General features: G+C 38.5%; 1 protein-coding gene across 2 annotated transcripts in view; it reads left to right on the forward strand.

Annotated features, from left to right (window-relative positions):
* The window catches only part of GRIA4 (glutamate ionotropic receptor AMPA type subunit 4), a 398,973-nt gene that overhangs the window by 370,934 nt on the left and 13,467 nt on the right, over positions 1–14,572 (forward strand). The window lies entirely within an intron of this gene.

The following is a 14,572-nucleotide window of genomic DNA, read 5'->3' on the forward strand; positions in this document are numbered from 1 at the left end:
TGGATGAAGTATGTGTTTTATAAAAAGACAGTTTACTGGGTTTTTTTCCAGTTATAACACAGCCTTACAATTTCCAAAAGCACTGTTCCGGGGGGCGGGGGGGGGGGGGGTGCAATTCCCTATTTCTGTGTATATTCTTGGGAATCTATAGAGTTTAGTGGATAAAGGCTGGTTTGTCAAAATAGCCATTTTTAGAGTATTCCTTAATATAACGAATGAACATACAGTTCCCAAGGAAGAACATGAAGAAAAACATGTATGCTTATAGAGGGAAGTTTGACTATGCCACATTCACATCATGTAACTTGAAGGTGATCAGAGTTCGTAGGGTGAGCGTGACGCTAAAGACACCGTAATAGTACTAGACATATAACGTGGACTCTGCCTTACGGTGTTTTTTCCCCCGCATATTTTCATAATGGCCGTTAGAGTAACAATTACCCCATCCTTCATTCTGACGCCTCTGAAATATATGGTGACAACCCCAAGGTTCCAGAGTCCATCCATTTTCTCACCTGATGTCATTTTGCTTGATAAAGAATTTTAATAAGTTACCCAAAGTTAAATAACAATAGCACATGATCTTGTATGGGTTCAGGCTCATTCTTGGTCTCCACTTTCCTTCATGTCTCACGGAATTCAATCAATTGTCTGGTATTTGATCTGTTTTATGGGAGCCAGTCACTGTCTCTGAAATTATGCCAAAGGGTAACTAGGAACTGACTCTAAACTCAGTTAACTACACGGCAGTCTCATAAAAGACAAAGGAGTTCAAGTAAGAAAAGATTGTATCAGATGCCATAGAGATGAAAAGGAAACAAATCCAACAACTCCTCCATACCAAGCACATGTATACGAATATATTTTCCCCAACGAATCCTTGATGCTGGTGTTACTGTCTCCACCCGCACAGGTGATTCTCCTGAAACTCAGGTGAGGTAGGCGCCCGTCGTTCTCTCATCCCAAGTCCATGCTCCTTCTATTGTGCTGCCTTGTTTCTCTCCAGAGACACCAGGAGTTCTAGTTACATGGAGGTACATTGAGGGAGAAAAATCCCATCTTTTCCCTACTGTGATATCCTGTTTGGAAAAAATAAAACAAGTACATAGTTTCCGATAATACCCCATCTCCCCAACTTTCCTAACCTTCCCTTTTAATATCCCCTTAGGGTTTGTTTTCCTTTTTTTGCAATAATTCTTGTTAACACCAGATTCAGTACGGCCCCAAACATGGTGTTGGCCTGCACCAGGAACATCAGGGAAATGGGTTGAGAAGACCACAGCATGCCTCTGTGTTTTTAAGGAGCTCCAGGGGCACCCCATACACTCTCCCTGATTCACTGCAGCTGCTGAGAACTGCCCAAGCAAAGCCCTTCCGTGAATTCCTCTGCTCTAAGCCAGCCTTCCGTTCGTTGGAGCTCTGACAAAACAGACTGAGAAGGGCAGACACTTTTGTCCCCCTTACACAGTGAACGTTCATTCCCCTTTGGCTTAATCCTTAAAATAAATGTTAAGCTGGATTCAATGAACGCCCCAGTATATCAGACAGTTGGTAGTGTCTTGTGAGACCTGAGGAAAGGGTTGGCCAGAACTGAACTTGACTGTAATACAAGACCATGTTCTATTATTGTTTAACTTTGGGTATTTCTCCCCTAGGAGGAGGACAGAGGAGAACTAACCAGCTCCAGGACCAAGGTAAGAGGGGAGTTTTCTTTCAAAAGAATGGGTTCCATCCATTTGAAGGAAACCCCTCCCCCACCTGTTTTTCAATCCCTTTTTCTTTATACATTTATATTTTTTAACCCACGCATTAGGAAATCAGCTTGCCACCTGTGCATAACAGTCACTTGAACATCCCCTTACAAATGTGATAGCAGGGAAAACTAGTCATATCTAGTTATACGCGAATGCATTTATGTTTTTCATCATCATCAAGTATCAGTGCTAGTCTTCCACTAAGGATCAATCTCTTGCATAGGCCTTAGGAAGTTACCATCGGCTGTTCATTTCTCTACGTGTAGAATACAGATAGTAACTGTTCATCAAGCCGTCATGAGTAATGAGGTTACAGAAATATCGAAATGAAAATCCAAAGGATTTCTATAGAAAAAATAGTATTCTTAAGAATTTTTTACTAAAATAAGCAGCTGATAGAATTTAGATGGTATATAATTTGGAATTGGCTCAGGCTAGATTTTGGGTGTGCAGGCATTGTAGATTTAATGAGATGTTTAAGGTACCATATGAAAACTGGATAGAAAAATGAGGAAGGGGAGCTGATACTGTCTTGAGCAGTGTTTCTTCATGCTTCTAGAGACTTTCGGGCCTTGGGTATCACTTCTAAGTGATTTCCATTGTTATCTCTCACGTTCTATGTTGCTGTCCTTGGAAATCATCAGTATTCCTTGTCTTTGGTACTGTTTTCACCTTGGTCCTTCCAGGGGGGAAGAAATCCAAGGCGAGAAACAAGTGAGAGAATTTAAATGCATCCAGAATTTGAGATATCGGAAGAAAGGTAGAACTTTGGGCTCATGAAAGGACAGCTTCTGTCTTCCTGGCCCTCTCTTGTGTGACTCCAGTAGATTTTAGGGAAGCTTGAGGATCAGACAATGGACATACCTGAGGCTCGAGAAGAAAGGGAGCTCAGAAAGGAGAGGAAATGCAGGAAGAATGAGAATTCAGGCGATTTGTTGCCAACAGATAGTTGTCATTCAGAAACAGTTCTGGCTGTTTCCTTACAAGAGGGTTCAGAAGCTCGGCATCACCTTCAACTTGGATCGTCGGGGTTTTTTAATGAAAGAAAATCACTTCAGACGGGTATATTTTTGTTAGAGATTGTTTTCTTCTGAGCAGGAACCTCAGTAGTCATGTGATTAGGAACGTCCGTGAGAAGGCACATGTGAAATAGCAACTTGATTTTAACTTGATTTAACGCAAACTATTTTTGTAGCTGACAGCATCGCAGTGGTCACCAACCAGATACAGAAACCTAAGCGCTCGGCTTTCTGCAGATATTTCATTTTGTCGTCAGACGTCAGATAGAACCTAGTTTTTACTTTCCCGCTCACTGACCCCCCCTAAGGAAAAGCACAGGGTATATTTGAGGCACATTATTCATTCCTGAATTTTAAGATGCCTGATGTATGGCTTGCCTAAGCCGTGACACAAAGAAGGAATATTACCATATTGTTACAATATCATTTAGTGGACCAGTTATGTATTAGAATTTGATATCCACCCTGACACTAGTTGTGTCAGGCATATTTGTTGTATAATTTGAATTTTATGAAATGCTCCACGGTAAGCCCATTCGGGGAAAGCACTGATGCTGGTTCTGTGGTGATTCTTTTAGGCAAACTGCCCTGGAGATGAATCACCGTTATTGTTTTGTTGTGTTTTGTTGCTTTGTAAACAGAATAGTATTGATCTCCTATCTATCAATTACATGCAGTTTCTTAGGTACATTAAAAGTAGCGAACGGAAATGGTAGCTTAAGAAGTTACCCAAGTACTTCTGCCGAGGAGCAAGTAACCAAAAGACCACGTGCTGTGGTCTAGTGTGAACACCACTAGAGGCAAATGTAGGGGAAACTATCTGAAGAATTTAAACTTTTTGGTGTTTTCGCGCTTAAATTGTTTAATACAAGTAAATTAGAGGATACCTTTCTGTTTTGAAATCTGGTTGTGAGCCCTGTTGCTCTCAAAGATAAGCAGCTTTGTGTTTCACTTAGAATGGCATCAACTTAAAATTTTTAAAGACACGGAGGCTTAGAATTCGTAGGGTTGGGGTATTGTTAGAGAGTAACAGAAAAAGCACCTGCCTTTCAACGGCAGGTTCACACAGCGTCCCCTCCAGTGCTGATTACCTTAGAATCCCTTCTTGTCCAAGACCTGTTTTTGTCAGTCTCCTTTTTCTGGTTATGCTCTTTTCCCACTTAACCAAAACCCAAGCCAGAAGTTAGGGTAGATGAAACAAGAGTGAGTACAAGACATTTCAAGCTATATATTTCAACTTCTAATTAAATAATAGTCTATCGTGAAGGAATCTGGCGCTGTAAATGAAAGAAAATTTGGAACTTTATTTTTTTCTTTTAAGAGCTTGGTGGGAAAGTTAAAATATTTGTAGGTAAAGGTTTACTAGACATATTTAGTGAATTAAATACATAAATACACAGTAAAATAAATCTTAATCAAGTTAAACCAGAGTTGGCATTTGATAATCTGTTGATGACAAATGTAATTCTTAAAATAAAGTACTGAATTATTCTGTTCTCAGTAGTATGTTTAGCAACAGAAGAATTTTCTAAAAGTGACATGTTTTATTTGCTACACTTAAATAGATTAGTACTGAATTACAAAAATGCCATTATCTGGGATTTTTATCTTAGAGTTTCATTGGAAATGTCTGATTTCGCTTCATATTCACAACGAGCTTGTATTTGATTTTATCATTTAGTATTTTTTCCTTGCCCAGCTACACAGATCGAGCTGGTAACCCCTTCATTTTAACAATCTTTAATGTCACTGAAATATTACCTTAGATAATTTTGTTTATATGATGGACAAAATTGTTTGCCATTATTCATAAAAATAGCTAGAGTAATTTTTATGTCCCTTTTGCCAGTATTTAGTAGACAGTTTGGGAGCCTTTTGCTTTATCTGTTTTGTTTTAAAACCCTCTCCATACCACGTCTTTCCCAAACCCATTAGGTTTCATGGTCAAAGGAACTCCCTTTTATGGTTCAGCACAGTCTTCTTTCATTTGAACAGGCTGCTTGAAAGTAACACCTTAAATTAATCCCTGAGTGTAGGGATTACACCCACTGTGGTTCTTGCCCTGCCTTGGGGGTGAACATGGTATAAAGTCCCACAGTCACTGTCCTCCATGGAGAAAAACTGTGCCAAGATAACACGGTAAAGTAGTGTATGACTCAGAGCAAGTGTGAGTGCTCCAGACAATAGAAAACTTGAAGGAGATAGAGTCCAGAGTATCTGGGATAGACCTCATAAAGGTTCAGGTGTACTAGGTGATAAATATTAGTTGAATGAATAAGTCTAGGAGTGATGACTGGAAAATGGTAAGGACTTTAGAAAAGCTGGGGTGGGGGGGAAAAAGAAATGTCTGGTGAAGGTTCTGTCATGAGATTGGAATCAACTGTGAGTAAAATATTTGGGGGACTTTCAGGAAACTAGCCTGGCTGGAGGCAGAGAAGGTCTATTTGGGGAATTAGGGTGGTTAAGAGACCAGGCTTCTGTGTTAGAAGGATCCAGGTTCTAATCCCGCCTACACCAGTTACTAGCCATGTGGCTTCAATAAGGATTCAGGGAAAATATGGAGAGCTTGGGACAGAGTCTGGCCCAATCAAATGCAATGAAAGTATACCTTAAAGGTATATATAAGCTGAATTGTTAGGAAGCCTTGAATGTCAGGAAAAAAAGATAGAATAGTATCCTTGGAGGCAGTCATGAGTCAGTAAGGGTTTTTGACAAAGCACAGTGAATAAGCAGAGAAGCGTGGCCGTTCTGAGTCTGGGTAGCTCAGAACAGACTGAGACAATCTGTGGATCTTGTTTCAGGTAATAAAGGCTTTCCCTGAGGTAATAAGAGTATAATAAGAATGAAAATATAAATTTGGGAGACACCTTTTCAGGAAAAAAAAAGTTCTTAATGGATAATTACCTGTAAGAAAGGAGAGGAAATGAAAATTCAAAGAGGAGATTGAGTTTCTGTGATGGAGCTTCGCTATTCATTGTTTTTACACTTCTCCATCTTCTGTGAAACAGTTTCTTTATGATGCTGTCGTTGGGATCCAACATTACCTGTCCTGAAAGAGCAGAACTTAAATCACTAGGAACCTAGTATGTATCGAACTAGACCCGTCTTATTCCAACCTTAAGAGAGAAAAAGGGTTACCATCTAATCAAATCAAGTGATTTTACGTAAAGGTTATGGGTACGGCTTTTTAAAGAAGGTCATCTACACTTCTTCCTTCTTGCATATTTAGGAAGGATCAATTTCAGTTGATAAGACCTCATGCTTTTGAAGCTTTATCTCAGCTCCAAAAATACTTAGCCAGAAGGGACAGAAGTTGTAGCAAATATATCAGTCAAGTCTCCACCAAGGATCACCCCCAGGAAGCCTGACAAACAGGAAAAAGAAAATTTCCCTTGGAGAACCACAATAGGGATGAATAAACAGTTTAGCTACACAGGAACGGATACCAACAGAAGGAAAGTTATCCTTGTACTGTGGGAAAGAGCACTGGACCAGGAGACAGGAGACCTGCATCCCAGCTGGGCCTTGGTGAGCAACTCACCTAACTTTCATTAGACCCCACTGACCACAACTGTAAGATGAGAAGGTTTGAGACAACCTCTTAATTTTTTTGACCCCCCCCCAAAAAAAAACAAAACTGCTAGGATTCTAGTTCTTTAAAGCAATTGCTGGAAGTTTTGAAAAATCAGCGAAGGCAAGAAAAGGGAAATGCGATTGTTTGGAATTCTGGAAATCATCTAAAGAGAATAAGGAGGGTGGTCTAAGAGATGAAGGAACCCAAAGTCAGGGATGAAGCAGAGGCCACACAGCAAATTGTGGGCCCCGCAAGGCATCTGTGTGAAAAGCCAAGTACTGCTGAACAGCTCGCACATGGCGAATGGTGACAGCCACCAGCTCTCCCATTTTTGAAATTTTACTTTAATAATAATCACACCTAAACAAGTGAATGATATTTGGAGACAACCCAAAGCACGTCACAGTCTGCAGGTAGCTATGGTCTCCTCTTGAAACAAAGCCCTCTTTTGTATGATTCAATCACAGATAATGATAACAGAAACAGTGTGGCTTGGGGTGCGGAACTTAGCCCGTATCCTCTCCAACAGCACCCCAAGACCACCACAAATAAAAGTTACATTATTTGCTATGAATAATTAACATTTTCTCCATATCATGGAAGGGTAACCAGAAGTATCTTTCAACAGTTTGTATTTTTAATTTTTTTTTTAATTTTTTTTTTCAACGTTTATTTATTTTTTTGGGACAGAGAGAGACAGAGCATGAACGGGGGAGGGGCAGAGAGAGAGGGAGACACAGAATCGGAAACAGGCTCCAGGCTCTGAGCCGTCAGCCCAGAGCCCGACGCGGGCCTCGAACTCACGGACCCCGCGAGATCGTGACCTGGCTGAAGTCGGACGCTTAACCGACTGCGCCACCCAGGCGCCCCTAATTTTTATTAATATAACATACTTATATATGTTATATATATATAATATAGCATACTTATATATATATTAAGATAACATAGTCTTTATGAAGCCCCACACATGAAGTGCTTGCAGAATGATTCCAAATTCAGGCTAGTATGATGGAAGTTCCTTCCCACCAAATCACAGTCTAAAACCTCCTCTCTATGAAAATTCTGGAGCAACCATCGGTCATAGAAATATTTTTATTCCCCTTCCCTTAATAGACATACTTGAAAGTAGTCAATTAATGTAAAATAAGTGTTATTCGAATCTGGAACAGATACTTCTTATCTGTGTTCATGATTGCCTTTCCAAGGTCTGTGGACCCCCAGGCTCTGATTTTGTATGTTTGTTCATTTGTCCTGAGAAAGTATCCATAGCCTGCACAGACTTCTAAAAGAGGTCCCTGACCCAGAGGAAGGTAGAAAGTTCTACTCTGTGACCTAAAATTGACAAAATCATGAAACTAAACCACATGAAATATTTGTAACGATTACATTTTTAAAAATTTAACACCAAAAATAGAATTAAAATTTTCATTTATCATAATCTCTAGCTAGTGCTCTAAGTTACTGGCAGGCATCCTCACAAAAATCACAACGTGTCTTCAACGAATCACGTTCCTCAGACCCAGTCCTGAAATAGAAATTAGTCATGCAAATTCCAAAGAACACACAATTTAGAGACAATTTCTGGAATCTAACGCAGTATCTACTCAATTTATTTAGTTGTCTTTGACTCACTTGGAGTGTGAAATGTCAGAGGACTGTATACGTAAGTTAACTGCGTGTCATCCAAAATCCAACACAAGGACAATAAATCCTTCCTTACCAAAGTGGTGTCCAAATGTTAATGATACATCATGTTGGGTCTGAGTTGTCTTTCCACTTAAAAAAATGTTCCCTCCCAATTTTGAGATTAAATTATGAGTTGGTTGGTGCCATTTTAGCAAATCTTACCTGTCAATGTGTGAGCAAAGTGGGATGAGAACTTACTGTCTTTTCTAAAAACATTTGCATATATATGCAGAGCAATTCAGCCCAAATTCTACCTTTGGAAATAAGTGCGCAAATCCAGTGAAGCGAAAAGAGCCATGTGCTTGTTTATGGGAAGGAGTAGTTTGGAAAGAATGGTAATAGCAGCTACAAGTTAAATTGAAAACTTAGTGGAGCATTGATAATGCTAAGACCTGGTTGCTCCTCAGCCCTTCAACAGCTGAGAAAGGGTAGAATTGTGGACACCAGTGCCTTTCCTGAGAAGCAGACATACTTAGTTCTTACCTCCTTATCATCTGACAACCTATTGATTTTTATTTACTTATTCTGTTTTCTTGGTTGATAGCATAGTTCTTTCAATGACTTTATACAAAGTTCTGGAGTTGTTGTTGTAACTCCTCAGTTTTGTGGCTGATTTTTCCCCAACCCCGTTCAGTGAGGGGATGTCTCTAATTACACCCCAAAAGTAAAATCCCATATGATACGTGCTCCTCTCTACCTATCTCATCTTATTCTATGGGATAGACTTTGCTGTATGTCACCCTTGTGACAACAGTGACAACAGTGGCATTGCCACCATCATTTAAATAATAGAACCAAAAGTCTACGCAGAGTCTTATTTCATTTTTTTTAAGGGTATTTATTTTTGAGAGAGAGAGAGAGAGAGACAGAGCATGAACAGGGGAGGGTCAGAGAGAGAGGGAGACACAGAATCAAGCAGGCTCCAGGCTCTGAGCTGTCAGCACAGAGCCTGACGCGGGGCTCAAACCCATGAACCGTGAGATCATGACCTGAGCTGAAGTCGGATGCTCACCTGACTGAGCCACCCAGGCGCCCCAGTGCAGAGTTGATTGTTATTCATTTTTCATGAAATTACTCTTTTCTTAGTAGAGTCCTGGAAATGTTTCTGCATATATTTATCTGCTGCATAACAAAGCTTAAATCCAATGAGTTTTCCAATCTAGAATTTTAGTTTAATTTCAAGAAAGAGATACAGTAAATATGTGCTGTGTTGAAAGATTTTTTTTAATTTCATTTAAGAAAAAAAAAAAAACCTCCATAAAATGAAAAGGACTTTGTTCTTAGAATCTCTACTACTACTTGTTTGGGGGAAAACGTAGTTGCCAGCCATGAAAACTCTTTTACTAAAAACAGAAGTATATCCGTATTTTTTTAATGGCCCACTTAGCAGGATGCCAGTGTACTCACAGTGACATCTTTTTAATGAAGCCTAAGGGGAAAAGCTCACCTTGTCTCTGCAGATATGTGTGTGAGACAGCCAGTCTCTGCAGACCACAGAGAGTTCTATTCACCTCCTGCAGATCCTATCTGAGGGGGTGGGCCCGCTAATCCGTGCATTACTCATACTTCTCAGCCTGACCCCTTCCCCTCAGATGAGACAGAATCTTGGTGGAAGCCAAGTGCATCAGACCCCCTCCAGCCTGTGGCTAGAGGACAGAACCAAGTGGACCAAAGCAAACCACAGCATCAGGAGCAATGAGTGTTTTTCTCATGTCCTTAATAATAACTCCTGAAGTCCACCATTTCCCCATTTCTGTTGTTTTTGGACCCAGAATAGAATGTATATTTTGGTTTGCATAAAACAATTCTTGTAGACATTAGATTATAAAATAATATAACATTGTAAAATAATCGAGAAGGTTTTTTTGTTTGTTTTTACTGATTAATAAAGTATCACTTTATTGTAGAAAATGGGGGGTGGGTGGGGAAGGATAAAAAGCAAAATGCAATCCAAATTGACCATAATCCCTACATCCAGAGATAGCTTTTTGTTGTATTTTTTCTAATATTTTTCTATTAATGTCTCTCTCTATAAATATATATATATATATATTTTTTATTCTTAAAGTCATAGTGAACATACAAATTTCTTTTTTCACTTAACATTATACTGTAATTATTTTTCCGTGTTGTTAAAAACTTTTAATGGTTGTAAAAAATTCAGTCATAAGACCAATTGGTGCTTATGAATAAATACCACCATCATCTCAGGAGCTTTGTAAAAATGTAGATACGCTGCCCACCCCCCCCCCCCCCGCCCCAATTCAGAGGAATCTGATACCGCAATGTCAGGCCTGATTATCTGTATTTGTAGTAGTGATTCTATACCCAGATCAAGCTTGAGAATCACCGTTATACCCCCAAATCTACTTAATCCTCCCCTCCTCTTGGGCGTGTACATTGCTTTCAATGTTTAGCTACAGAAATATACTATGAGATTTATTCAGCCCCTTTATCAGCATTGTTGATAAACTTACTAGAACTGATACCTCAAAGGAGAATTCTTATTAACCAATTACATTAATATGAATCAATTAATGTTATTATCAACATTATCAGTAATTTCCAAGAACAGGAATTGTTTTCAAGCTTTTATTGTATAAAACCATCTTATTTCCCTCTTAGTTTTTAAATTCTCTCATCAGTGGTTTAGGACGCACATCTTATAAAATCCCTGACCATACTGAACATCATCTTTACTTTTATCTTTTCTGACATGGTTTGTATGTCTTTCTGCATAAATCATCTACCAATGATTTTAAAGGGATTTTGCTGATTTTAAAGGGATTTTCTTATCTGTTTACATAATATCTTATGGATTTACACAATTTTTAGTTTTTTTAAAGTATATTAAGATTTGTGGTGACTGACTATGAAAACCGTGTCCTAGCATCATTCAGGTAAATATTTTGGACATTTGAACACCTGATATTTAAATTTGGTAGAGAGTTTAGGGGCCCCTGGCAGCTCATTCGGTGGAGTGTGTGACTCTTGGTCTCAGGATTGTAAGTTCAAGTCCCACATTGGGTGTAGAGATTACTTAAAAATAAAATGTCAAAACATAGAGAAAGAGAGAGAGAGGTTGGTATGAAGAGAGCATTCTGGTTAAGAGAGCACAAGCCTAAAGGTGACAGGACTTTCTCATGTGTGTATCATTAATAGATCCTTTCCTATAAGAATAATGGCACACTAGCAAAATTACACAGCAGGTTAGACAAATAGACTGTCCATACATCATTGATCTCATCACCGACAAGGAAATATCCATCCTATTAAGTAAAATGGGATTGAATTTGTTTTAACCAGATTAAATATGATGTTGCCAACTATTTATTCTACAAACTGCTTATGCCTTAAATATCCTGTGTACAGATATTGACTAAGTCTAGGGCTTACATATCAGTCCTTTACAGTAGTATTCTTATATCCAGGAAATCATAAAAAATACTTTCCTAAACTTAAACTTTAAAATTGTTCTTATTAGGTAAATATTTTGTCAGATGTAAATTTTGAAACCTCACCGACAGAAAAATTATAACAAACACGGTCCAGAAGTAAATGTAATGAGTAAGGCATAAATTAAGCATAAAAACATATCCAAACCTGTAGAACTTAATGATAGATTATTTATGGAAGGGTGCAGTGAGAGATAGATGTCTTAGCCTGAATTAAGCGTGCTTTTAACAGGAAAATCTTACTGTTCCCTGGATGAATTTTCCCAATATTACTAGACGGGAGAGGTTTGGGTTTGTCGGTTCCTGTCGCAAAGCTTTTGTTCTGTGTGGTGTTTCCGTGAGAGTCTGATGAACAAAAATGGGTCCCAGATGCTAGGGCAGTGAGCTGAGGGTTTTCATAATCTGCAGCTCAACTGAAGGGAATTTCAGGAGTGAAAACCTTGGGAAGTTTTCCTGAGGTCCTAGAGTTTGGCTACGTGAACATTTTCATTCCTCCCTGCATCAAGTCCCCCATCATCTCACTCTTATTAAACAGGCTGTTTGGAGAAGGGCTTTTCTTATGTAGAATTCCCGTGAGGTACTCAAGGCAAGAAGTCAGTTGCCTGAGTCCTACTTCAGTCTATAAACAGGTCATTGCCAACACACCTGGGCTATCGATTGTGGTTTACACATCCAGCAAGAATGTGGTCACTTACTGTTTCTTCTTTTAAATGGAAACAATCCATGCATTTGAGTTTACATGTAAAAGCTGCATTTTACAGAATCAAAGGAATCATTAATGTAAGGAATAGCCCACAACCTTTTTCTTCTGTGTCTTATCTTCTTGACAGACCACTATTTCAGCTTCTCTGAAGTTTAATCAGGACAAGAATATCCCATATCCTTAATAAATATTTCTGACACTGATTTTCAAATCTGGGTCCGAAAGGTATGAAGGCGGTAGCAAAGCAACCATAAAACATGCTGCCACAAGGGTCTGCTTTCTCAGTCGCTCGTTCATCCCACTACTTAGGATTTCCTTAAGTTTGCTTACAATTACTCCTTCAGGGTTCCCTTTTCTCTTGCCGAGATTAAAAAAAAAAACTTTTAAATCTATTCTAGCACCAATGAGTGACGTCATTTTATGTATTTTTTAAGTCATTTGACGATGCTCATTATTAATAATGTGTAAAGGCAATGTGTTCCATAAATGAGGTAGGACAGATATTCAAACGGTCCTTACATATGTGGTGAATGCTGCAGTTTAAATGACAATCTAAGGAAGCTGCTAGACCTATGTGGTTATACGAAGAAACTGCATCTGTAGTCAGACACTTGTAGAACACAGGCAGTTCGAATATGCAAAGCAATCTTGAATCCATAGACTTCTTTCTGAATATTAATTATAAGTTACCTTCTATGCATCATTAAAGATAAGTAAATTTACATATCATAGTGTTAAGTGGACTTTGTCAAGGGACCACATGTTTCTGGAAGGAAAACATGTGGATCGGCTGTGAACTGGGCAGTGACTTACCTACTGGTCACCTGTATTACATTAACCAAATACAGATGTACATACACACACATACGGATAGCAGTGTGAAACTAAACTGGTTTTACATGGCCTATTAGATGATATTAGAAAGACAATGTTATAGAATAATTTTGTGGAAAACTTTATTCCAGACAGTTTTCTCAACGTGAAGCTTTTTTTCCTTATCCATTTCTTTATTTTGCTTTTTGTTTTCTCCTGTGCTGTGGAACTGTCTTTGGATATGGCTAATATAACCCTGTTAAATAACCCTCTCATGAAATGACTTCAGTCTTATCAAAGGAATGGTCTAAACCAACATATAAAATTATGGGGATACGACTTCAATAAAATCAATATGATATGAATGTTTAAGAGTAAAATAAAGTGGATTATAAAAATAATTTTCTCCAAAACAAAAAAGTTTAGTAGTTCAGTTTAAATCATTGGAAGACAAATTTAATTTGTTGTAGACACAAAATAAATTAAAATTACTTTCTTCCCCCCCCCCCAAATTTTTTAATAGGTCTCTCTTTCTTCACTGAATATTCATTCCTTCTTAAATTTCAGTCTGGTCTATTTGGTGATTAAACCAACCACCTGACAGTGTCCACTTTAGGAAGTGTATTAATTATTTTACACCAGTAGTGTGGCACTTACTGGGGAATGTGGGAACAGCTGATTATTTACTTCTCATTTTGTAAATGGCAGTCTCCCTCTCAAGAAGTTAGTAGTACCCTCAAAGTGTATGGTTTACTCACGGGAAATGTTTATTCTCCAAGTGGATCAGACTGTCCCAACCCTGGAAAATGAACATCGTTTACGTGAAATATTATAAACCCTTTTTAAGAAAACAAACACTTCGATAGGCTGATAGTGGTGAAATACATGATACTTTATACTAGTCCACAAAACGATATTTCACTTGCAAATCAGTTTTCAAGTGCTGTTCATTAATATGCAGTTGTTTTGTTTTATTTGTAATTCATCTGGTATTAAGTAATCCCCAAACTCAGCATTCATCAAAGAGCATAACCCAAATGCTCAGTCTATAAAGCCACTCTTTTGCTTTAACAGAAATGTCATTAAATGCTGGGAAAACCTCTTGAAAGAGATAATGTCTCGTTTAAAAACTATAACTTGAAAGCAAGTAAGAAACCAAGTACCTGGGAAGCAAAAGCCCGTGACACATCTGTAATCCCTTTGGAGAATCTTTTCTATCTGCTCCCTCATTCCCCGATAGAGATACCCACAGAGGCAGTCGAATCTCAAGTGTTTGTGTGCAAAGTCCACATCACATGCAGGAGGACTTCCTGGGGTTTCGTTACTTAATGTCAACAGTCAAATTGGCTGTGGGATCCTGGTTTCTAAAGAGCATCCAAAGCCTTTAAGAATCAGCACAAAATTCAAATGTAAGATCTTTTCCCAAAGGTCTCCTGCTACCTTTCTCTTGAATATCCCCTGACTTGTAGCCCAGGTAACATGCAAATCCTAGATTCAGGGGCCAACGAATAGAACAAACTAAGCTCACACAGACTATAAAGGGAATAATAATTAAGCCTTTTCTT

The sequence above is a fragment of the Lynx rufus genome, unplaced genomic scaffold (assembly GCF_022079265.1).
Source record: "Lynx rufus isolate CCGP_SWC_20201006 ecotype Redwood Valley unplaced genomic scaffold, mLynRuf1.p SCAF_9, whole genome shotgun sequence".
In the NCBI taxonomy this organism is placed as follows: domain Eukaryota; kingdom Metazoa; phylum Chordata; class Mammalia; order Carnivora; family Felidae; genus Lynx; species Lynx rufus.